General features: G+C 39.2%; 1 pseudogene; it reads right to left on the bottom strand.

Moving 5' to 3' along the window:
• The window catches only part of LOC122747420, a 112,993-nt pseudogene that overhangs the window by 2,785 nt on the left and 84,955 nt on the right, over positions 1-25,253 (bottom strand).

Genomic DNA, 25,253 nt, shown 5'->3' with positions numbered 1-25,253 from the left:
TTTTTTTAATCATAAAACTATTTTATTATTTTCCAGTTACATGTAGAGATAGTTTTCAACATTTGTTTTTATAAGATTTCTAGTTTCAAATTTTTCTCCCTCCCTCCCCCCTCCTCAAGACGGCAAGCAATCTGATATAGGTTATATATGTACAATTGCATTAAACATATTTCTGCATTAGTCATGCTGTGAAAGAAGAATCAGAGCAAAAAGGAAAAAAACCTCAAAAAAAAAGTAGAAATAGTATGGTTCAATCTGCATCTAGATTCCATAGTTCTTTTTTTCTGGATTTGGAGAGCATTTTCCATCATGAGTCCTTTGGAATAATCTTGGCATTGTATTGCTGAGAAGAGTCAAGTCTATCACAGTTGATCAACACACAATGTTGTTGATACTGTGTACAATGTTCTCCTGGTTCTGCTCATCTCACTCAGCATCAATTCATGTAAGTCCTTCCAGGTTTCTCTGAAATCTACCGGCTCATCGTTTCTTACAGCACAATAGTATTGAATTACATTCATATACCACAATTTGTTCAGCCATTCCCCAATTGATGGTTATCCCCTCAATTTCTAATTCCTTGCCACCACAAAAAGTGCAGCTATAAATATTTCTTGTACAAGGAAGTTTACATTCAATAGACAGGTATAACAGGAAATGTGAATGGACAGCCCTGAGTTTGAATCTAGCCACAGACACTAGATGTGCCTTTTTGCCTCAATTTCCTTATCTGTAAGAAATGACAAACCATCACAGTATCTTTGCCAAGAAAACCGAAAAAGGGGTCATATACACAACTGAAACGACTGAACAACAGCAAAAGAACAGGGAAACATCATAGATGTCATATGGATTTAAGCAAATGAGCTTGGAAAATATAAATTAAGTGCTTTATGAACTAGTTGAACCACAAGATCCAAAGAGCGTTAATTAACACATTGCTCAGTGTCACCCTGGAATGGGGTCATTTGTGGGGACCATGTAGAGATTAGTGAAGTGGGATCTGGTGAGTTCAACATTTTTTTTTCGTTGGCATGTCCTAAATAAAGTCATCTTTGTGATGGCACATGTTCCGACTTTGCTCATTAAATCTAGAAGGGCTAGCTAATATGTTCAATGACATGATTATCGTCCAAAAAGATCTTGAAAGAACACTATGTTCAAAAGAAACCCTAGACAGAAGCTGATAAAATGAAACTGAATAAAAATAGATTTAATTTTCTTTACCTGGATTTAAGAAAAAAAAAAGAATCATACGAAAGTGGAGAAGAGCTGGTGTGGCATAATCAATAGCCAGTTGGAACCAGAGTCAGAAAGATGTGGGTTCAAGTCCAACTTCTGACATATACTGCCTTAGACATTTGTTCAGTCGTTAAGACAAAAAGGTGCTGATCTGCATGAGCAGAGGGAATTTTCTCACTAGGGATTTCCCTGTTGCAACAAAATCAAATTTTTAAAAATACAGCTGGAAAGCAGTTCCAATGAAAAGAACCAATATGTTCAATATGAGTCATCAACAGTATGACAAGATGTCCCAAAAAAGCATCCTGTCCAGAACAAGGCAGTTGGTAATCTGGCTGGAGTCTGCCCTTTTGAGATGACATCTGCCCTGGTTGATTCTAGGGGAAGGAAATTGACAAAGTGGAATTTCTCATCCAATGGAGGGGAACCAGAATAACAATGGGTTTACAATCATGAACTAAATGAATCAACTGAAAGAACTGGAGATGTTTAGCCTGAGAAAAGATGATATGGCACAAGAAAGTGGGGGAAAGAAGAGAGCTATCTTCAAATCTACAAAAGGGCTTTCATGCTAAAGAGGTCCAGTGTATTATTAGACTAGTTCTCCTTGGCCAGAACTAGGAGCAAAATGGATCAAAGGTGTCAAAAAAGAAATGTTAGCTTAATGTAAGGAAACAGCTGCTAACCATTAAGGAGTTCTTTAAAAGTGGAATGGACTTGGGGCAGCTAGGTGGCGCAGTGGATAGAGCACCACCCCTGGAGTCAGGAGGACCTGAGTTCAAATCTGGCCTCAGACACTTGACACTTACTAGCTGTGTGACCCTGGGCAAGTCACTTAACCCCAATTGCCTCACACACACACAAAAGAAAGAAAGAAAAGTGGAATGGGTTACTTGGAGTTGGTCTTTCTGAGCTTTGACTTTTGCAATTTGGGGGCTAGGTTCAAAACATATATATTATTCCCAAATTACTGATTCACTGTGCATTTGTACTTTTTCTCTTTGGTTTCAAATAGCTTGCTTATGTCCCAGGTGATTACAGGCTATCTTGCTCTGTGATATTGCATGATTCAATTCCACAGGGGTCAGTAGACTCTTAGCCATAAAGACTTCTAACAGTATTGACAGAGTCATCTTTTACTGGATGCTTTGTGACTTCTTCAGGACAGGGCACCTGTTGTGCCCAAGTCTACAAATAGAGCCTTAAAAGAAAAAAAAGCAGGGGCAGCTAGGTGGTGCAATGGACAAAGCACTGGTCTTACATTCAGGAGGACCTGAGTTCAAATCCAGCCTCAGACACTTGACACTTACTAGCTGTGTGACACTGGGAAAGTCACTTGACCCTCATTGTCCTTCCCAGAAAAGAAAAAAAAGCAGTCTTTCTAGTTAAATCACATCTCCCTTACATTCCCATTCTTTGCCCTGTTTTCTGTGGTTTAACTTGGTATTTTTTTTCCTCCTAGACTTTTATTACACAGAAAGACTAAGATCTATTAAAAGAGAGATCACTAGGGAGCAATTGATAGAGAGAATTATTGCAATAGCCTGCTGGTGAGTCTGCGTGCTACAAGTCTGTCCCTGATCTAATCCATCTTCTAGTCAGCCACTAAAGAGATTTTTCTAAAATGCAGGTCTAATCATTTCACCTTTCTTACTCATTAAGCTCCAGTGGCTCCCTATTGCTTCCAGGAGCAAATACAAAATGCTGTTTGGCATCCTTCATAACCTAGCCCCCTCCTACCTTTCCAGTCTTACACCTTACTCCCAAATATGTACACTTTGATCCATTGATACTAATCTCCTGGCTGCTCCACAGAAGACACTTCATTTCTCTGCTTTGGGCATTTTCTCTGGCTTCCCCCATCCCGGGAACACTCTCTTTCCTCTGATCTGACTACTGACCACTCTAGCTTCCTTTAAGTCCCATATAAAATTTCACCTCTACAGGAAGCCTTCCTTAATTCCAGTTCTTTCCCTCTTTTAATTATTTCTTGTTTATCCAGTCTATAGCTTTCTTTGTATATATTTAGTTGCATGTTGGCTCTCCCATTAGACTGTAAGCTCCTTGAGGGCAGGGACTGTCTTTGGCCTCTTTTTGTGTCCTCTGCACTTAGCACAGTGCCTGGCACATAGTAGGCGCTTAATAAATGTTTATTGATTGATATTTACCTAGATCATAAGTCACATGGTACATTATGTGCAGACCTGTTAAAGTTGCAACAACCTTCTTGCACCTAGACCATTATATTTCTATTATTAAGGAAGATAATAGATTCAGAATTGGAAGGGACCTTAAAAGTCATCTATTTTCCCTTAGGAACTCCCAAAATGGCTTTGAAAGTTAAAAGGTCCTGGGGCAGCTAGGTAGTGAAGTGGATAAAGCACTAGCTCTGGATTCAGGAGGACCTGAGTTCAAATTTGACCTCAGACACTTGACACTTGCTAGCTGTGTGACCCTGGGCAAGTCACTTAACCTTCATTGCCCTGCGGCCACCCCCAAAAAAAAAGAAAGAGAGAGAGAGAAGGAAAGGGAAAAAAGAAAGTTGAAAGGTTCTTCTTCAAGGTATATTAATGCCTCGAGTCTATACCTTCAAGCATTCTTTCTTTTTTTTTTTTGTTGGGGAAATGGGGGTTAAGTGACTTGCTCAGGGTCATACAGCTAGTAAGTGTCAAGTGTCTGAGGCTGGATTTGAACTCAGGTCCTCCTGAATCCAGGGCCAGCGCTTTAACCACTGTGCCATCTAGCTGCCCCTCAAGCATTCTTTCTTAACCATTGTTCTATATCTCAACCACTAGGGTAATTTTCTTATAGTGAATTTAAACTCCAGTCAAGAAGCGTCATTTAAATTCAATGCTTTCTCCCATTCCCACTTTGGAGTGTTTTGGTCTTTTAATTCTACCTTTTCTCATATTTGCTATTTTATCATTTGCTTTAGAACTGTCATTTACAATTTCTATTTTCTCAGGCCCATCTCAGTTCTTTCATTTTAAAATATTTTTCTCATATTTACTGTGCAAGATATAAAGTAAAAACTGATATTTGTTATATCTTGTCATGAAAAACTGGGCTTTAGGTTGAAAAATTATTTTGGAGACATTATGACCCAAAAGACAAACCAGGAGATCCTCTCTCTAAATATCATATGGAAATATGAGTAAAAATCATTTTATTAACAAAAAAAAAATGTGAGCTGAGATTTTCAAGAATGAAAGCTCTTTTGTATATGTCCTTAACCCAGAGTTCAGGGTTAAAACTGTCTGAAGTACATATTGAGGTGTGCAAAAATCTGCACTTGTTTTTGTTTCTTTTTCTGTACATATTGAAATAATGATCAATAGTTGACACAATCAGATTCCCTAAGCTTTAGGGTAAGTGTATTTTTGCCCATAGCTGTAGATCCACAAGCTGATTTTGACTACAGTATCATCCTAAATCAAAACAAATGCTTCCACTCAAGCCTAGGACAAAGAACCTAGGGTATTAACATGTGAGCACTAGCTGGTTTGCACATGTAGATTCTCTTGCAGCCCATAAAATGAATGAAGAAGAATAGGAAAAGGGCAGAGAAAAACTCAAATGCTACTTAATCCCACTCCTTACTTCTCAATAGAACTAAATTGGTGCAATGGAAAGAATGTTGGCTTTGGAGTCAGATGAGCTTGTGTGCAAACCCCTTTTCTGACCTTACCCATGTCACCTGAGACAAGGCACTTAACCACCCTGAGCCTCATTTTGTTCACCTATAAAATGAAGGGGTTGGACAGGATGGCCTCTAAGTGCCCTTCTCTCTTTAGAGCTGTTCTCCTAAAGTAGGTATTTATGTGTGTGGGGGGCACACACTCTCAACACCTGCAAGCAGTGCAGTTGTTTTGTTTCCTTTTGTTTTTTATTGTTTGTTTGGTTTTGGTGGGGCAATGAGGGTTAAGTGACTTGCCCAGGGTCACACAGCTAGTAAGTGTCAAGTGTCTGAGGCCGGATTTGAACTCAGGTACTCCTGAATCCAGGGCCGGTGCTCTATCCATTGAGCCACCTAGCCGCCCCACTGCGCCACCTAGCCGCCCCAGCCCTCCTTTTATTTTTAAAGAGAACTTACTTACCTTTAAAAAAAATCAGTCAAAGGGAGTAGGGTCAACAGTGGACTATGTCTTTTCAAAATTGGGTCTCTTTTTAACTATACCTTCCCTTCTCCTTACAGGTATTTTGGTTGCTTAAAAAAAAAATAAAGCCCTACATGTGTCTCATTGGTGTAAAGAACTCTTGATGAGGAAATTTACCTCTTTCAATGTAGATCAACATCCTTTCTGCAATTTACCACTTTAGAAAATTTCCCCACTTGGTTCCTAAACATAATTGTTCATGCCATAGGAAGATTCAAAGGAATATTGTTAATGTATTCAGCATTAATGTTTGTTTGTTTTTTCTTTTTTGTCAGTTTGTATAGTAGATCACTTTTTATGCTAAGGAAGCAAATAAGAGAACATGAGAATATAATGTTTCACTATATAGGGAAGAAGCATAATCACTCTACAGAGTGCCTTTGTGTTCAAAGATACTATTGGGCCACATTACCTTGTATCTAATATTTAGCTATCTAGTTTAGATCAAGCCAATAGAATAGTCTCCAATTTCGAGACAACAGATTTTGACTGCTTAGTTAGGCATTTTCTGAGCCAGATTTTCCCAAGTTTCTCTCTTGGGAGCAAGGTGAAGTTTGAAAAATACTTTTCAACTCTTACTAGCTATCCATTTAGAACTCCGATGGAGTTAGTAGTGTACCTGCTGAACTAGGAAAATCGGACTGACTGTTAAAGGTGGGGAGGGGGGTGGGGCTAAGTTGAATGTAATATGCTCATAAAATTATTGATTTAGAACTCAAAGGGACCTTAGAATCCATCTAATCCGACTACTTCATTTTATGGGTGAGGAAACTGAGGCCCAGGGTGGAAGGAATGAAGGAAGTAAGCATTTTTTAAGTGCCTTCTCTGTGCTGCTAGGCACTGTGCTAAGCACTTTATAAATATTATCTCATTTGATGAACCTCACAACAATCCTGAGAGCTAGGTGCTATTATCGTTCCCCATTTTACAGATGGATGAAACTGAGGCAAACAGTTTAAATGACTTGCCCAGGGTTCACACAGCTAGTACTTATCTGAGATAAAATTTGAACTCTGGTCTTCCTGACTTGGGACCCAGGGCTCTCTACACCGTGCCCCTAGGGAGATTTAATGACTTGCCCAAGGTCACAAAGGTAGTAAGTGACCAAGATCATATTTGAACCCAGGATTTTCTTTTTAAAAATTATTTATTTAGTATTTTATTTTTCTCTGATTATATGTAAAAACAATTTTAAATGTTCTTTTTTTTTTTTAAATTTGAGTTCCAAGAACCCAGGTCTTTCTGAATCCAAGTCATTTGAAGACCAGAAGTAGAAATCACATGCATGATGTAAAAAAAAAAATGATTTCACCAATACTTAGAGATGGAAACAAAAAAATTTGTTTCCACTAACATTTTTTTAATTGTGAAAAAAAAAAACAACAAACAACCCAGCACAATTTTGTCTGCTTTGCATTCTTTGTGTGCTAAGAACTTCTCACTTGGCCCTTGTAGCTTGTTTTGGTCTTCCAAATGTTGTGGTCACAACCATGTTTTTGGTCTGATTCATGTGAAAACCTTGATTCCCAACTTCCCATGGGTCCCACTGTAAGCTGTGGGATAGTTTGGTTGAAATTTTTGTAATTTACATTGCAAGCACAACTGTGGTGGTAGAGAAACCACATGAGTAAATTTATAGAATCTCAGAAGAAAAAAAATAAATCGGAGTTATCTCCCTCCATTGTCAACCTATGTTTGTTCATTGTTCTTCAAAATCCTGTTCCTAATTGTATTTGCTTAGAGGTATGCAAAAACCCACACTGATAAGCAAGGTTTCTAACCCTTCCCTTAGGCGCTATACCAACTACTTCTCAAACTTCGCTCCATGCATGTTTGGTGTCTTCATGGTGAAAATACAGAGACTGTGAGAAAGTTCTTATGCTAACAACATTTCCTTCTAAAATATGAAATGATAAATGTATCAAAAATACGGCGTGTTTGCAGTATTTATTTGTTACTTGTTACCTGAGAAAAGGTATTTACTGCTCTGGACAGCTAGGTGGTGCTGCCATGGATGGAGTTCATCTTCCTGAGTTGAAAATCTGACCTTAGACACTTACTATTTGTGTGACCCTGGGCAAGTCATTTAAACCCTATTTGGCCTTAGTTTCCTCTTCTGTAAAATGAGCTGGAGAAGGAAATGGCAAACCACTCCAGTATCTTTGCCAAGAAAATACCAAATGGGGTCAAGAAGAGTTGTGCATGTGTTCTATGAAAATGGAATCAGCTCTAATTTTCTCTCATTTCTTTGACTGCACTCACGCATGCGCGCGCACACACACACACACACACACACACACACACACACATCCACTCTCTGGATAGGTATTCTCTGCCCCTAGGTCCCTAGACCAACTGTGTGATGTCTTGAAATATATTTCAAGCTATTAGAATGTACGGTCCTTGAGAGCAAAGAGTTCTTCTTTCCTTTCTTCCTTCCTTCTTCCCTCCCTCTCTCTTCCTTTCTTCCCTCCTTCCTTTTTTCTTTTCTTTCTCCCTTCCCTCCTTTCCTCCTTTCTTTCTTTTCTTCCTTCCTCCCTTCCTTCCTCCCTCTCTTCTTTCTTCCCTCCTTTCCTTTTTTCCTTCCCTCCTTTCCGTCTCCTTCCTCTCTTCCTCCCTTCTTTGTTTCTTTTCTTCCTTTCCTTTCCTTTTCTTTCTCTTTCTTGTGTTTGTATCCCCGGTGCTTAACACAGCTTCTGGCACACAGTACACCCCGAAATAAGGCATTCCAAAATTTCCCATGGCTAAATTAGTTTGGCAAAGGCTGCTCTCTGCAAATGTACACACGCTATGATCTCTCTGTTCCAAAACTTACATTAGAAATCACATTTCCTATGAACACCCTAATGCAGCATAATGGAAAGCTTCCTTCGATTAAGTGAATTCCTTCATAAATCCAGAGGTAAATTAAAGATATGAATTATCTAAGGCCTATTGATTTGTATTTCATATTTCCTGTAGGAAAAGCCTGACTGCAGATTTATTTTGCCATTTCTCAAGCAACATAATTGATTAAATGGCCCTTCTCAGTCTCAGCTGGCTGCAATGGTTATTGTTGTAATGATGGATTTTTCACCCCAGTGTTTATTTGTGGACTTTGTACATACAGCATAAAGATGTCACCGAGAATGTTACTTAAATTATAGGAGAGGAGAAAATAAATAGGTAATGGGGCATTTTCTTCATTTTCTGCAATGCATAGCTTCTATGTCTTGGTTAAATTGCATCTACTTTGCTTCCTGTTAAACTTCTTGAAACTGAGCTCACTCTCCAGTGCTAACTTATATAAGTGGCAGATTATGAAATATGTTTTTAGGATGCTAAAGAGTGTGAGCGCTTGAGATGCAGTATTCACTATTTTGCATATGTATTTGTAAGATGGTAAAATAGCTCCTTTTTCATCTCTACGTTGGATTCTCTGAAAAGAACAAGCCCATAACTTAATGATTTTTACTCTTGCACAGAAGAACATAATAAATATTTCGTGTACCTCGTTCACAAGTTTTATTCAGAAATGACACTGTGGAGAGGGCTGCGTTGAGTTTTCCTTTCCCACCACTTCAGAATCAGGTTTACAAAATGAAGTTGATAATAACAAATGTTATCAGGTGGGTGCTGGGGGGGGGGAGGGGGAAGGTGTGCAAACTGGACAGACTCTGGGAGGGGGGCAGTCTGAGGCAATGACTTCCACTTTATAAAGCAGTTGCACAGACACATTCATCTTCATGCTTTGACCTAGAAATCATTTCCATTTGTTCGAGGAGAGCCTTGAAGTGAAAAAAGATGATAAAAGCTTCCATTTGTCTATTGGAGGTAAACACTGCAGTACATCCTGAGGTGCTTTTTGCAATGCTGATATCTATGAATGGGGCTAATACCTGCATTTTAGACCAAGTATATTATACCTGGATGAAAATGTATTGAGTTATGTTTCCAGGGGTCTGATTAGCCCACAGCATACACAAATCCATGTAACAATGAGCCAGATTCTAACAAGATATACCCGTGCTTTAAGTGTCTTCATTAAAAACAGGCCAAGAGGGGCAGCTAGGTGGCACACTGGATAAAGCACCGGCCTTGGATTCAGGAGGATGTGAGTTCGAATCCAGCCTCAGACACTTGACACTTACCAGCTGTGTGATCCTGGGCAAATCACTTAACCCTCATTGCCCCACCAAAAAAAACCAAACCAAAAACAGGCCAAGAAATACACAGGGAGGCTGGAGGGAGCTAGCTATTTACATGGAAATGAGGAGAAAATAATTGCATTCTCCCTTGCAGACCTGAACAGGAGGAGGAAATGTGGTAGGTAAGCTGTTCAGCTGTGCCCACCCTAGGCTCTTCCCAACCCTGCAATCACCCAACCTCAGAGGGTAGTGGAAAGGATAATGCACATAACCAGAAATACTTCCAGTCAGGGTTGGCTGTCCCTATGGGACTGTTGCAATGGGGTCCTGAGATAAATGTCACAGCCGCATGAACTGCTTGCCTCAAGGAATGAATTTAGGAGAGGGGCAAAGTGTTTTCTTACCTCCTTGTTGGAGATGGTATATGGCTCTCATCCTCCTGGAGTAAGGGAGAAAATTAAAGCACAAATAAAAGTTAAGTGGAAAATTAGTTATTTTCATTAAACAGGACTTCTCTGAGGATGCCTGTTTCCAATAAAACTTATTGCAACTGATCCTCAAACTATAAGGTTCTATTATCTTCCCAATCCAATCTAAACGTTGGTAGTAAATTAGGGATAAAGGTGGGCTCTTTTCTTGCCCCTGCATAACCAGGCTTTTTACTGTTATAACCATCAGGTTCATTCATTGTGTCTTTTTCATGTACTATGTACAGTGCAAAGTGATCTAGTCAGTGTTCCTGTCCTATTGTGTCTTTATGAGATGATAATCAAAGGCTGACATTGCTAACAATGGGCAGATAGATGCATTAAAGGTACATAGGAAGTCACAAACTCTGAACAAATATGCATTTTAAAAATACCAAAATGCACAAGAAGAGAATGTATTTAGCATGGTGGTGAGTGAAGAAAGAGACTGGGAGTTGCATGTTTACATAAGGTGGAGTTGGAAGGTTTGGGGAAGGCGATAGGATTTCACAGGCTGTTTGAATGATGGCAGGAAAGGAGGTTAGACAGCTGCAGGGAGCAGAGGGTGTTCCAGGCATAAATGATACCTTGGCAAGACTTTGAAAGCCTTATTGTGCCTCGCTAAGCACCGAAGTTCATACTGTCCAGGAGTAATAAGGAAGAAATTCAGCTAGGTAGGACAAAGGATCCAATACACTCTATTTGTAGCCTCTGTACATAAAACCATTTGTGGGAGATGTTATAGTACAGGGATGTTATTTGGATAGGTATTGGGCCATATAACCTCTGAGATGTTTCCCAACTCTGAAATTCTGTGATACAGTGTCATTGAGACTGTAGACTTCAGGAATTTGAAAACATACATCTCGCTTTGAGGTAGCAGAGTCAAAAGTCGAGGCGGGGGGGGGGGCGGGACAAGGGAATGAGGAGGTGACTTAGATTGGCCATGGCAATCAAGTCATCCTTTCCTTTTTCTAGAGATCAAAGTGGCTAAGAGATTTACCTGCCACAGAAGCCAGTCACTGTTTAAGTGAACAGAATGTTTGGTCTCATGTCAGATCAGGAAAACCCCATGCCAGGATATTCTTCATTGTACTGGGACCCCAAAACACCTGCAAAACAAATGAAACTAATGTTCAAGATAGATTTTATTTACATATATATATATATATATATATATATATATGAAATTCTGAGTTGATACTAAAACATTTAAACCTTATCGCTACTTAAACCCTGCATCCAGTCAGACAGGAATATACAAATGAACTGTCTTGGATGTCATTAACCCATCCTTTAAAATCATGTCTTCTTGTTGGTTTGTTTTAAAAGCAAAATCTCATTCTCTTGTTTTATATCAAGCCCCCTTCATTAAAATCTTACTCTGATGCCCATATGTTCTCATAAGCCATACCCACAGACTGCAACTCTGAAAAATCATACCTCCTACTAACTGGAAGTGCTTTGGATCTGAGATTGGTAGCTGTGGCTGCTAAGGAAGGAAGGGAAAGATGGAATATTTTTTAAAACACTTACTATGTGTCAAGCAGAAGGCTCTGAGGATACAAGCTGAAAAGGCAATTCGGTCCTTGCCCAAGTGGAAATCACAAATGGGGTGGATGACTTAGCTGAGTCATTACCTTCAGAATGCTGACCTCCAAATGATTATTTTAAAATTCACAAATCAAGGGGACAGCTAGGTGGCGCAGTGGATAAAGCGCCAGGCCCTGGATTCAGGAGGACTTGAGTTCAAATCTGACCTCAGACACTTGAAATTTAGTAGTTGTGTGACACTGAGTAAATCACTTAACCCCCATTGCCCTGCCACCTAAAGAAAACCACAAATCAAGAAGACCATTCATTACTAAATCAATAAACCAATCGACAAGAATTTTCTACATGCCTAGGCATTGTTCTAGGTACTAGAAATACAAAGACCAAAATGAAATGGGTGAGTTTATAAATGGTGGAACTACAATCTCTGTGGGGAAGAGAACACCCACACACATAAAATCATGGATATTTTGAAAAATGTATATACTTCTGAAGTATATCTAGGGATACAACCTGACTGTTGAGTGGCTTAGGAAATATAGCAGCTGTCCATGATTACCAATCATTAAAAATGAGGAAAAGCTTTTAGTGGTTTCAAACAAAACAAAAACAAAAAGATCTTTCCAATTTTGCAATCTTCTTCCCTTATCAGAAGAGATTTTCTGGCTTCAATAGAATAATATTTTTAAAAGAGAAAATGAAAGGATTCTTAGGATAGAATTTTAGTATGTTATAATAGAAAGACAACTTAGAGATCTTCTCATTCAAACCCCTCATTTTACAGACAAGGAAATTTGGGTTGTCAACTTGAAATAAGAGGACCACCAAAAGAGAAATAACAAAGGTCTTTAATCAAGGAAAAAGAATTACAATTGTAGATACCACAGAGCATCAAAGTACTGGTGGACCCAGGAAAGGCAAAAGGGATAGGGTTTAAAGACACTTCGACAGGGAGGAAGTGTCATGGAAGCACAGCCTGGTGAATCTGTTACAACATTGTTTTGCATAAACAACCCAAAGTCCACTGAGAAGGCTGGGGAAGCTTTGGGGCAGTGGTGACATCTTGTCAGAACAGCAGTCTCCAGGTACAGCAACAGGGAGTTTTCAGAGATATCACCAGAAAGGCTCCAACTGGTTTTGAATCTGCTCCAAACATAAGGTCAGTGGGGTGTGGGTCAGGTAGCTCTTCTAATGACTGCATTCAACATCCCCCCCCCTTTTTTTTTGCTGCGGGGGCAATGGGGGTTAAGTGACTTGCCCAGGGTCACAAGCTAGTAAGTGTCAAGTGTCTGAGGCTGGATTTGAACTCAGGTACTCCTAAATCCAGGGCTGATGCTTTATCCACTGCGCCACCCAGCTGCTTCCAACATGTCCCCCCTTTTGATCAAGACTCATTGATCAGGGAAAGCATTGAGGCATTCTATACACTGCTGAACCTTGGTCCTGAAGGCAGTTAGACAACACTCATTACGGTTGGAGCTGGGGGCGGCTAAGTGGTGAAGTGGATAAAGCACTAGCCCTGGATTCAGGAGTACTGAGTTCAAATCCAGCCTCAGACACTTGACACTTACTGGCTGTGTGACCCTGGGCAAGTCACTTAACCCCCATTGCCCCGCAAAAAAAAAAAAAAAAAAAAAAAAAAGGTTGGCGCTGACATTAATTACAGTTGGTAAGAAATGCAATTTACAGGGGGCAGCTAGGTGGTGCAGTGGATAAAGCACCGACCCTGGATTCAGGAGAACCTGAGTTCAATTCCAGCTCAGACACTTACTTACTAGCTGTGTGACCCAGGTCAAATCACTTAACCCTCATTGTCCCACAAAAACAAATGCAATTTGCCTAAAAATACCACAATAATAACATAGTGAAGACAATATTTTAAAAGGTAGATAGATTCTAAGCTGTAAAAAGAAAAAATACAAAAGCTGGGCAGCTAGGTGGCACAGTGGATAAAGCACCAACCCTGGATTTAGGAAGACCTGAGTTCAAATGCAGCCTCACACTACTTGACACTTACTAGCTGTGTGACCCTGGGCAAGTCACTTAGCCCTCATTGCCTTGCAAAAATAAATAAAATAAAATACAAAAGCTAAAAACAAAATGCAGGTTACCAAATTCATAAACCTGGACAATGAAACAAAACAAAATAAATGGAAGGAAAAAAGGTTAAAATAGTATAAACATGCTTTAAAATAAAACCACCAGATAGTAATAAAACAGATTCCAATTGAATATTCTATTATGAAACAAAACATTTTTCCTACACATACTTTTTTTTTAAAATTTTTTGCAGGGCAATGGGGGTTAAGTGACTTGCCCAGGGTCACACAGCTAGTAAGTGTCAAATGTCTGAGGCCGGACTTGAACTCAGGTACTCCTGAATCCAGAGCCAGTGCTTTATCCACTGAGCCACCTAGCCACCCCCTACACATACTTTTTTTTACCATTCTAAGAACCCAGGATACTTAATTTATAATATACTTCTGCACCTGTTACTTCCAAAATGTGTTTTTTGTTTGTTTGTTTTGCAGGGCAATGGGGGTTTAAGTGACTTGCCCAGGGTCACACAGCTAGTAAGTGTTAAGTGTCTAAGGCTGGATTTGAACTCAGGTACTCCTGAATCCAGGGCCAGTGCTTTAACCACTGTGCATCTAGCTGCCCCCAAATGTATTTTAATAAAAGATATTATGTTTTACCAAAATGCTTGATCAAGCACATATCAATGAAAAAGTGTCAAATAAATACAGTCATCATATTTCAATGCTGAGTATGAGAACTTGAAATGTCTGTAAAGTTTACAGGAAAAATAGGACAGCAGTAAACGTTTTTAACTTCCACACAATTATTAGTGTATATAATACTTCAATAGCAAATAATGATTAAGTTGAAAGGATATTATTCATTAATTTTGTTACAAAGTCACTTGATTTGCTCAATAAAATTCAAAGTATGTTTTTAAAATGTTTCCAATCCTAAGCAGACTCCATATTCCCACCTGACTGAAATAGCTCAAACAATGAAAGTTCCAGATCATTATTAGAGAGTTGTTCACACTCAAGACAATGAATACCAGTAGAAAGTCAGAGGAGGGAAAAAGACAGGTTATGTAAAATACCTTCAGAAATATCAACACTCATGTAAACTTTTTGAGTACTATTAACCTCATAGCAATAAACTACAGGTGAAATTCTTTTACATGAACCCTGGTTTGTTGATTTCTTCAGGTGGTCTCTTTGCATATATCAATAAATCTCTTTGGTTCCCACTCTCAGTTCCTTATCTTCGGCTATGGGTGACCGGTTAATGCTCTCCCAGTGCACTGTTTGACTCTGTCTAACAATTGCATGTTTCCTTGGGAGTGCTTGACTTAATCAAGTTCATCAGCTCCACTATGTCTGGATCATAGAAGTCTCTTAACTCTGATGGTTCCGCCATCATACCTAACCAGACTTATAGCAAAGATAGATGAGAATTATACTGATATTGAATACCTCATCATTTGTGTCCTCTTTAATGTGTCCAATTTTAAAAGCGGCTCCAAATGTCACTGCTGCCAAAGTCAATGATGCCAAACACACGCACATATTGATGTTCAAAGGACACTCCATTCTCATGGTATTAAATGCAAAGACCCAAACAGAATAGGGTACATCCAAGTTATAGACCTGTTCCAGGCTTCAGTACAACTGTGCATTTTCCCTTATTAATTGCACTTAGTAGAACAATGAGTTCTGAAGAGCAACAACAACATTCACTATCACCGTAAAGGAAAGAACCAATTACGTATGCATAAAAGAGTAAAGTATGTGACAGTCCTTCAAGTGTATTAAAGTGTAGGAGACTAAAAACTTCATATGATCCAGATTTGCATCAAAATCCCTGGTCGCTCCAAACCCAAATTTTGTCTTCAGATATGTAAATATGTCTGTCTTACTTTAAGAAATTGCGTAATAAAGCTATTGAGAAAAACTGTTGTGTCATTTGAAATTTTATGGGGTGCCAGTCTCTGTCTAGGTTTGTAGGAAACTTAAGCTAGGGTTTGTAATATATTGCTACTTAGAAATTAAAGGCTACTGAGCCAGTTTGGGCATTAAGCATTTATTAAATCATATTAAATGTTAGTAAAGAGAGAGCACTATGGCTCGAAAGTTCAGAAGCTCCACATACGTAGAATAATGAGTGAGAGCCAGAGGGCAGTATGGGAGAGAGAAGAGAGGGTTTTTATGCTCTCACAGGTAGAGGTGGGTCACTGTACATTGATCCAAGCCAATTGGCCAGTAACATTCAAGTCCCATTGCTTGGCATGACTTGAGGGTGGTCCAGTGAGATTATCTTCCTTTAGGTAGTTAGGAAGGTCAATCTACATTTCTTTTGCAATTTTACTGACTCTGGGCTGGCCCTGCAAAACCAGCCAGAGTTCCTGTTGGGGGGGGGGGAAGGGTGTCTCTGAGTCCCCAAAACACCCCATTATTTTTTTAAAGTATTGTATATTATGATATATAATGCAATATAACACACCATTAGGTTACAACAACATATAACATACAATATACTAAGTAAATAATAGGATATATATTCTTTTTTTTCTCTTAATAGAATTTTATTTTCCAAAATATATGTAAAAACAAATTTCAACATCGATTTTTTAAAAACTTTGTGTTCCAACTTCTTTTCCTCCCTCCATTCCCACCCCCCACCCACAAGAACTCAAGCAATTCAAAATAAGTTATACATAAGTAGTCATGGAAAGCATTCCCACATTAGCTAGGTTGTAAGAGAAAACAGTCAAAAACCCCAAACTACAGGAATTGTCAAAGAGGAAAAAAATTTTTTTAAAAATTCAAACACCCCATTATTAATAATTTTCTCACACTATCAAACAAAAACACCAGGGTTAAGTGGAACAAAAGTTTCCTGGGCCTGTTAAGGGTCCTCCATTTTTCAGATTTTTCGTGAAATTTTCTTGCTATTAACACTGAGAGGTTAAAACCTTATAAGGATCATAGAATTAAAGAACTGAAGACCATAGACCAAGGATAAACTTGTCACCTGTATTAACATAGAGCTATGTAACCTTTGTTGTAGAGAAACATGTTCAGACAGTTATGAGTAAAACTAATGCTTGCATCAGCATCACAAATTGATTAAATTGCCATGTCAGACTAAGAGAAAAGCAGATGCAAAGATTGCAAAAAGAGTCAGCCTTTCACAAAGAGACTTAAGTGTGGTCTGAGTAAACACATAATTGGGGTTATCTCAATTGTGAAGAATGGCCCCATCCAGTTTTCTCTCAAAGGAATGGTGAACTCTACTCTATCTATTCTATTTATAACATACCAAAAAGCTGCAGACAGCCCTGACCAACCATGTTCCACTAAGAAGCAGTTGGTTACCTAACGTGCCATGACATACATAGCTTGGGTCCAAATAAAGTGTAAAAATAAAAATAAACAGGCTCTAAATATATCTGTATAGTAGGAGCCTTTGTTATAAAATGCTGAGAAAAACCTCCTGGTAAACATTCATTGATGAATGTTAATTGTCCTCATTGACTCAATTTTATTATCATATCATATATCTATGAAAGCATGTACTTGGAACCTATAGATTTGTTTGTAATAAGAGTAATATGATCTGAACTTTGTTCTGAATGATATTTCTCACTCCACTTCCTTAATGTTAGAAAACCATTAATCATTTTCATGTAAAGTAGCAAAATAGAAGGAAGAAATCAATGCAAAGGCCAATGGTTCCACCATGACAGAATTTTCCATAACCCTCTCCCACTATAAACAGTTAACAATTGTCTTTCCAAGAGGAGGCTCTTCCCCTGTGATGGATTATCCTCTAAATTTCTATGGCTTTTCTTTCTCTCCTTTACCTAATAGCTGGTCATGATGTAAGACTTTCACGCATTTTTCTTCAAACCAATTCCTTTCAGCCATTGGTGGGAAGCAACAGCCTGGGCAGCAATGAGAGTTGATGACTATTTCTTGGACTTGGTGGGGTTCTTGCTAGGGGCTCAGCATTGCCAGGTATAAAAAGGGAAGGGGCAGATGAGAGGAAACATGGTGCGCATGTGTGCACACGCACACATGCACACACTCACGCACACACACCCTGCACAAACCCAGTGAGATGCCCAAAGAAGCAACACTGGGTGAGAGAGACAGTCATTCACACTTCATACTCATTCTCATATGCCCTCCTCAAGCCCTCAGACCCTGTACCCCCACTATGCTTCCAGTGCACTCTGGATAAATGCCGTCACATTATCCGAGTACTTTCAAGTACACAGTCCCATAATTTGAGAACAATGTACCTAGCTGCCATCCTTATAGGGGACCGGTCATAGTGGACCCAAAATTATCTGTGGGTCTTTTAAACAAACTCTCGATGAGCCAGGAACTCATCTGAAAGAGAGGAAATTCAGAGATTCGAGAGATCACTTACCCAGGCTGAACTGCTGAGTCCATGCTGGTACTGGGCATCTGAGGTCTAAAATGGTGGCTGTCCAAGGCAGGAGTATTCAAATCTTACTTGTGAAACCAGAAATGTCAAACTAAAATAAAAAGGACTACTAAAGGAGCAATAACAAGGGTCTTTAATCAAGGAAAAGGAATTGCAATTCTAGACACCATGTAGGGCCCAAGAGGGGTGGAAGGGATAGGGTTTAAAGACACTTCAACAGAGAGGAAGTGTCATGAAAGGCACAGCCTGGTGAATCTGTTACAAATGTTGTTTTGCATAACAACCCAAAGTCCACTGAGAAGGCTGGGGAAGCTTTGGGGAGTGGTGACATCTGGTCAGAACAGCAGGCTCCAGGTACGGCAACAGGGAGTTTTCAGAGATATCACCAGAAAGGCTCCAACTGGTTTGAATCTGCTCCAAACCATAAGTCTTTGGGGTCCGGCTTCAGGTAGCTCTTTCTGAAGACTACATTCAACAGCATCCAGAAAGTAAATGACTGACCAACACCACCACAGCTAGTTACCAGCAGAGCCAAACAACTAGATCCCCTAGGCTAGTGTTATTACATTCTCAGCACAGTGCCCAATACACAGTAAGTGCTTAATAAATGTTTATTGATTGTTTGACTAATTCTTAATGTCAGCAGAATTACCCTTCCCTCTTCACAGTGGCTATACATTTCCTTGGATGCACTAGCATAGATTCTTTTCTTAATAACTGCAGGGGGCTGCTAGATGGTGCAGTAGATAAGGCACTGACCTGGATTCAGGAGGACCTGAGTTCAAATCCGGCCCTCAGACACCTGATACATAAAAGCTGTGTGACCCTGGGCAAGTCCCTTAAACCTCATTGCCCCACAAATAAATACATAGATAGATAGATAGTTAGATAGATAGATAGATAGATAAATAAGTGCAGTGGGTGTCAGAGTACATTGTAAATGTTTTTTCTTTCTCTAGTTTCCTTGGGATGCAAGGATAGTCTTGGTTTGTCTGTGTTTATTACTATAATTATTTATTCATCACCTATTAAATTATTAGTTATTTAATTCATTAATATTTCACATGGTTTATTTTTATATTAGATTTTGAAGTTACACAGGGGAGACTATCATGAGGGACTTATTTAGCATTTTGCCAGCTTTAGATTAATGTTATACCTAGGAAGATATTCAGTTGAGGCAGAGAATTTCATAACTAAGATTTGCCACTTTGCATTTCAGCGTTGCTCTTTGTTTATTTTTAGCATCTAAGCAATAATGCTCATGGTTTTGGTATTGTTACCAATGATGAATAATTGACAATAATCATTTAAATGAGCAAATTGAATCAGAACTTCCTTTATTTCCATGCCCCCAGGTCTATTTCTCAGTTACAGAGAAAAAATTCTCTGCTGCTGATACATTTCTCTTTTGCTGAGCCTGAGTGTAAACTTGATGCAAGACAGAAAGAATTCATTGATCAGAGCCATTGGCTCAATTCATGGTTCTTGGCTGCAAGCACTTCGGCTTCTAGTACTCCTGGGTATTCTCAAAAAGTACTCAGAGACAAGATGTATGAAACAGTGAGAACTCCACTGTTCCATTTTCCAGAACACTCCTGAGAAGGTACACATAGTCCTCTGTGCTATCCAAAAAAAAAAAAGCCTCGATTTGGTGAGGCTGGACTTTGAGATCCACAAGATTCATGTTGGACAGGATGCTTCTGTTCCAGGTATGCTCCTCCTGCTTGGCACCCACCCCCAATCCTTTTCCTCCTCGCTGAAATGATTTTTACTGGAATTTTCCATGCCTACAAACTTTCAGCCTCAAGTTATTCAAACCCACTTTCACTGCAGCTCCCTGCCGGTAACAAGAGAATGGGAAACCAATCAGATGTGCCTATGAGAATCTACCCCTCCTATATAAAACTAACGGCACCCACCCTTGTTACTAAATGGTGGAGGAGGAGGGGGCAAATCAAATATGGGCTTCCTTCTTTTTCCTTTTCTTTTTGTGTGTGTGTGGGGGGGGGGGCAACGAGGGTTGTGACTTGCCCAGGGTCTCACAATTAGTAAGTGTCAAGTGTCTGAGGCTGGATTTGAACTCAGGTCCTCCTGACTCCAGGGCTGGTGCTTTATCCACTGTGCCCCCTAGCTGCCCCCCGAATATGGGCTACCTTGAATCAAATTAGGAGGAATGAAAAGAATCCTGAGGATGGATTCATTTAAGACCATTTGTGAACTCACTTATTCCTCCTCATCCCACCTGAAGCCTAGTTGTCTTTTTCCACTCTGTGACTGATAATTTGATTTTGTAATGGAAAGAACACTGGTTTTTAAATGAGGAACTAGGTTCAGATCTTTGTTCTTCCACTTCAATTATGTGACCTTCATCTTGAGCACTGTCATTTAGCTTCCCTGGGCCTTAATTTCCTCATTTGTAAATGAACAGGGTGGGGGTTGGGTAGGATAATTTCTAAGATCCTATCCAGCTCTAAGCATATGATTCTATGTTGAGATGAAAGCACTCTGGGAAACTTTAAAATGCTAAACAAGTGGAAGATTCTATTATTACTAACATGAATGATTCTTTCATTAATTTATTAAAGAATCTAGAGTTAGAAGGGACCAGAAAATTCTTATCACTTAGCCCTTACTAATACCCCTTCTTTATTTATTATAATAATAATATAGATGAGAAAATGGAGAAACTTGGAAAGATTAAGAGACATCACACAACTGGTAGAAGGTCTGAACCGGGGCAGCTAGATGGCGCAGTGGTTAAAGCACCGGCCCTGGATTCAGGAGTACCTGAGTTCAAATCCGGCCACAGACACTTGACATTTACTAGCTGTGGGACCCTGGGCAAGTCACTAACCCCCATTGCCTTAAAAAAAAAAAGAAGAAGAAGAAGGTCTGAACCTAGGTCTTCAGCCTCCAATCCAGGATCCTTCCCCTTAAATATACCATAAAAAGGCCTTTAAATGTCATCAGGTGTTTCCCCCCTCTATGCTTCATGGCTGTCAGAAGACAGGTTTAATGTTGTTTCTGTGGCCTAGGAAATTAATCAGACCAGTCCTCTGGTGATAGGTCACTCTGAGCTTAATAAGTAGGATCATCCACTGGCCACAAATAGGTATTATTTCTATCACAGGTACTTTATTCAAAGCACGTTTCATTGAGGGTAGGTCTTTGGTATGACCTTGTGCTCCACTGGGAAACATTTATACAATGCCTACTATGTGCCAAGGACTTACAAATACTATCTTGTTTTGATCCTCACAACAACTGTGTGAGAAGAGTGCTGCTGTTATCCCCATTTTCCAGGTAAGGAAACTGAGGCAAATTAAGAGATAAGTGACTTGCCCAAGATCACAAGCTGGTAAGTACTCTAAGGCAGGATTTGAAATCAGGTCTTCCTGGCTCCATTACACCACTTAAATGACATAGGCAGGGCTTGAAGAATCCTGATACCACAATGAATTATCACGTAGTTTAGTCTTGGAAGCACTGAAAAAAGACTACGCTCAAAAAGGCTCAAAATGACCAAAAACAAAAGTCAGCAGAGACCAAGACCAAAGACCAAAATGTCTTTCTTGATAAAGATATAAAGAGAGGCAGTGAGTGTTGCTGCTGGGGAAATAAAATTACGTAAAATATAGAAATGGCAAAGTAATCAATCATTAGCCATTGTATTCAAGATTTTATTTTATAGGTAAACAGAGTAATTCTTTACATGACAGGATTTTAAAAAATGCATGGTTAAGTTAATATTTTTCCATTTAATTTTTCTATTTCTCAATTACATGTAATTTAAAAAATTTGACATTCATTTTTTTTTTTTTTAGTGAGGCAATTGGGGTTTAAGCGACTTGCCCAGGGTCACACAGCTAGTAAGTGTTAAGTGTCTGAGGCTGGATTTGAACTCAGGTCCTCCTGAATCCAGGGCCTGTGCTCTATTCCACTGTGCCATCTAGCTGCCCCCTCATTTTTTTTTTTTGCAGGCAATGAGGTAAAGTGACTTGCCCAGGTCACATAGCTAGTAAGGATTAAGGTTGGATTTGAACTCAGGTCCTCCTGAATCCAGGGTTGGTGCTTTATCCACCTACATCACCTAGCTGCCCCTGATGTTCATTTTTTTTGTTTGTTTGTTTGTTTTTTTTTTGCGGGGGCAATGGGAGTTAAGTGACTTGCCCAGGGTCACACAGCTCTTAAGTGGTCAAGTGTCTTGAGGCTGGGATTTGAACTCAGGTAATCCTGAATCCAAGGCCGATGCTTTATCCACTGCACCACCTAGCTGCCCCCCGATGTTCATTTTTAAAAATTTTGACTTCTATATTCTCTCTCTTCTACCATCCCACTCAAGAAGGCAAGCAGTTTGATATAGATAATCATGTATATGTGGGGGACCAAGTTTTAAGTGTGGGGAGTGCTAGCTAAGTGGCTTGCTGCAATATTGGGGCAAGGAAGGAGACCGGCAGCCTCCCTCAAAACAGGATTTATTTTAACAAGAACAAACTTAAAAAAAAAAACACAAACAGGATCAGTAGGATCAAGGGAAAGGAAATAAAATGGGGAAAGGGAAATTATAATACCTGAAAAAATACCACTGCCCAGGAATCAGCTGAAAATACGCAGCAGAACACCTGTCACTTTCCAGCTTCCACCTAGAATGCCCAATTCTCCTCCCCCAAACCTAGCAACACCCCACACAGTTCCAGCCAATGGAATGGCTGCTCTGATAGTCGCATGACTGCCCTCACAAGGCTTCCAATCATTATAATTTTGCCAGGCCCATGTAGGCGGCGAGTGGTGATGAGGTGAGGTGCCAGAACCCTGGCAACCGCTACAACCAGTGGGTGGGACACTGTGTGGTTTGTGGAGCCCCAGGCCAGTGCATGCCGAGGCATAAAAACCTCAAATAACAATTAATTCTTTACATATATCATGCATATTTGATATGTATAATCATGCAAAATATGTCCATGTCATCCATATTGCAAAAAAAAAATTAGAAACAGACAAAAAAATAGTATGATAGTTTTTTCTTTTACAGTTTGCTTCCCATCTGCATTCATAATCAATCAGTTCTTTCTCTGAAGGTGAATAGTATTTTACCATAAGCCCTTCCAAATTATTTTGGATTATTGTATTGTTGAGAATAGCTAAGTCTTTCCAGTTATTCCTCTAACAATATTGCTGTTCCTGTGTATGCTGTTCTCTTGACTCTACTCATTTCAGTTTTCATCAGTTCATGTAAGAGTTCACAAATTTTTCTCTTTTTTCAATCTTAATAGTATTTTATTTTTAAATAAATAGTATTAATATTAAAATGTAAAATCCTTTGGGAGATACAGCATTTTAAGCTGTCACACCTATGTGTGAATACATTTAATTCTTTTTCCTGGAACAGGAAGACCTAGTTCAAGATTTGAGCCTCTAGGGGACAGCTAGGTGGCACAGTGGATAGACACGGGCCTGGAGTCAGGAGTACCTGAGTTCAAATTGGCCTCAAACACTTAACACTTTACTAGCTGTGTGACCCTGGGGAAAGTCACTTAACCCCAATCGACACACACACACACCCACATATTGAGAACTACAAAAAAGAAAGGAAGGAAGGAAGGAAGAAAAAGAGAAAGAAAGGAAAAAGGAAAAGAGAAAGGAAGGAAAGAAGACAAGAAAAAAGAAAACCTAACAGAGGAGAGGAAGAATAATAAAAATCAGACATAACTCTAAAAGCACAACAGTCTGGGCCCATTCCAATAAAATCTGTTGGTTCTTCATGATCTTGTCTTTCTCCCTTCTAAAATTTATTCCTTTGTAGGGTGTTCCTGTTATAAAACAGTTAATCTTTTTGTCTACATATACACCAATAATAATAACCCAAAAATTACACAGCACTTTGACATTTAAGAAGCGTTTTCCCACAATAACCTTGTTGAAAACCCATAGTGCAATCATTATCTCCATGGTATAAAGAAGAAACAAAAGCTCAGCAAGGAATCAGAGAATTCAGTTAGAAAAAAAACCCCAGAGGCATCCAGTCCACCCTAAAACTGAGAAGGATCCCCTCTTACATATTGAACAACAGTATTAACGATCATGATTCCAGTCTTCAATGAAGCATTTTGTCATTATAACTCCCAACACCCTGAGACATCCCACTTTGGACATCTACCTAAAAATTCCCCTCAACAACTCTCCTCCCCACTTCTTTTGTACTCTATCCACCAACAGAACACTTTACAACAATGAATCATATGTTTGAAGAGGGCTATCATGTCATAAATAAATGAGGTTTTCCACTTAGGTGAATATTCTAGAAACCTAACACTTTCAATGTCAAAGTTTTTTTCACTTTAAAAAAAATGTATGGGAATTAAACACTTGTAAAAGTGTATACCTACTTTCCTGCCTTATTCAACAGAGCAGATAGAATTAGCTAAACCTTTTTCTTCACTCAGTCTAATAATATTACTTCAATATGTCAGTGGTTCTATGATCTCATGTCATATCAGTACTCCCTGTGATGGTGTCAGTTTCAACCCATTAGTGATTTCTCCTGTGCAGTTGTGTTTCATGTCTTCCCTTACCCAGGAGATCTGTCATACATGCTGTGACTTAACATTCATCACATTATCTTCACTTTGGCTACATCACAGGCTCATCTCTCTGATGATATCTTTAATGCTACTTCTTTGTAATCTCTGTTGGCAAAATGTGATAACCTAAGTATTCCCAGTATGTATTCTTCATTGCCCTTTGGGAGACCTTCAACATTAATTCTTCAAAGTCTGCGGTATTCAATGAGTTAGAGCATATAACATCTCTGGAAAAAAATCAATATTTAAAAGATGAACTTTTTTAGATAGAAACTTTGGATCACTGAAGTACTAGGAGTATTTCCCTATCATTAATAAGAAAACTTTTTTTATACTTAAGGGAGAAAGGGGATAAAGGAGGAGGGATGAGAGAGGGGATATTTATGTGTATTTACTTGATTGCAGAGCCAGCTCTGATTAAATCTTTGACTTGGCCTTATTGTTTGCCTGTATTATCTGCCCCTTTTTGTTCAGAAAAGTAGAAGGCCCAGGATTCCAACAATTCATGTCTCTTTCTCCCAGTTCCTCTTATCCGCCCCCACCCAACCCCCCCATTCTAAGGAAAGGAAAAGGAAATAATAGAGTTGAAAATATGCTCACTGAGAACTACAACATTTTAGCAACTCCTTTCTGGAAGGAATATAGGTAGGT

The sequence above is a fragment of the Dromiciops gliroides genome, chromosome 3, assembly GCF_019393635.1.
Source record: "Dromiciops gliroides isolate mDroGli1 chromosome 3, mDroGli1.pri, whole genome shotgun sequence".
Taxonomy (NCBI): Eukaryota; Metazoa; Chordata; class Mammalia; order Microbiotheria; family Microbiotheriidae; genus Dromiciops; species Dromiciops gliroides.
Note: the sequence above shows the minus strand (reverse complement) of the source record. Positions and strands in the feature narration are given on the sequence as shown.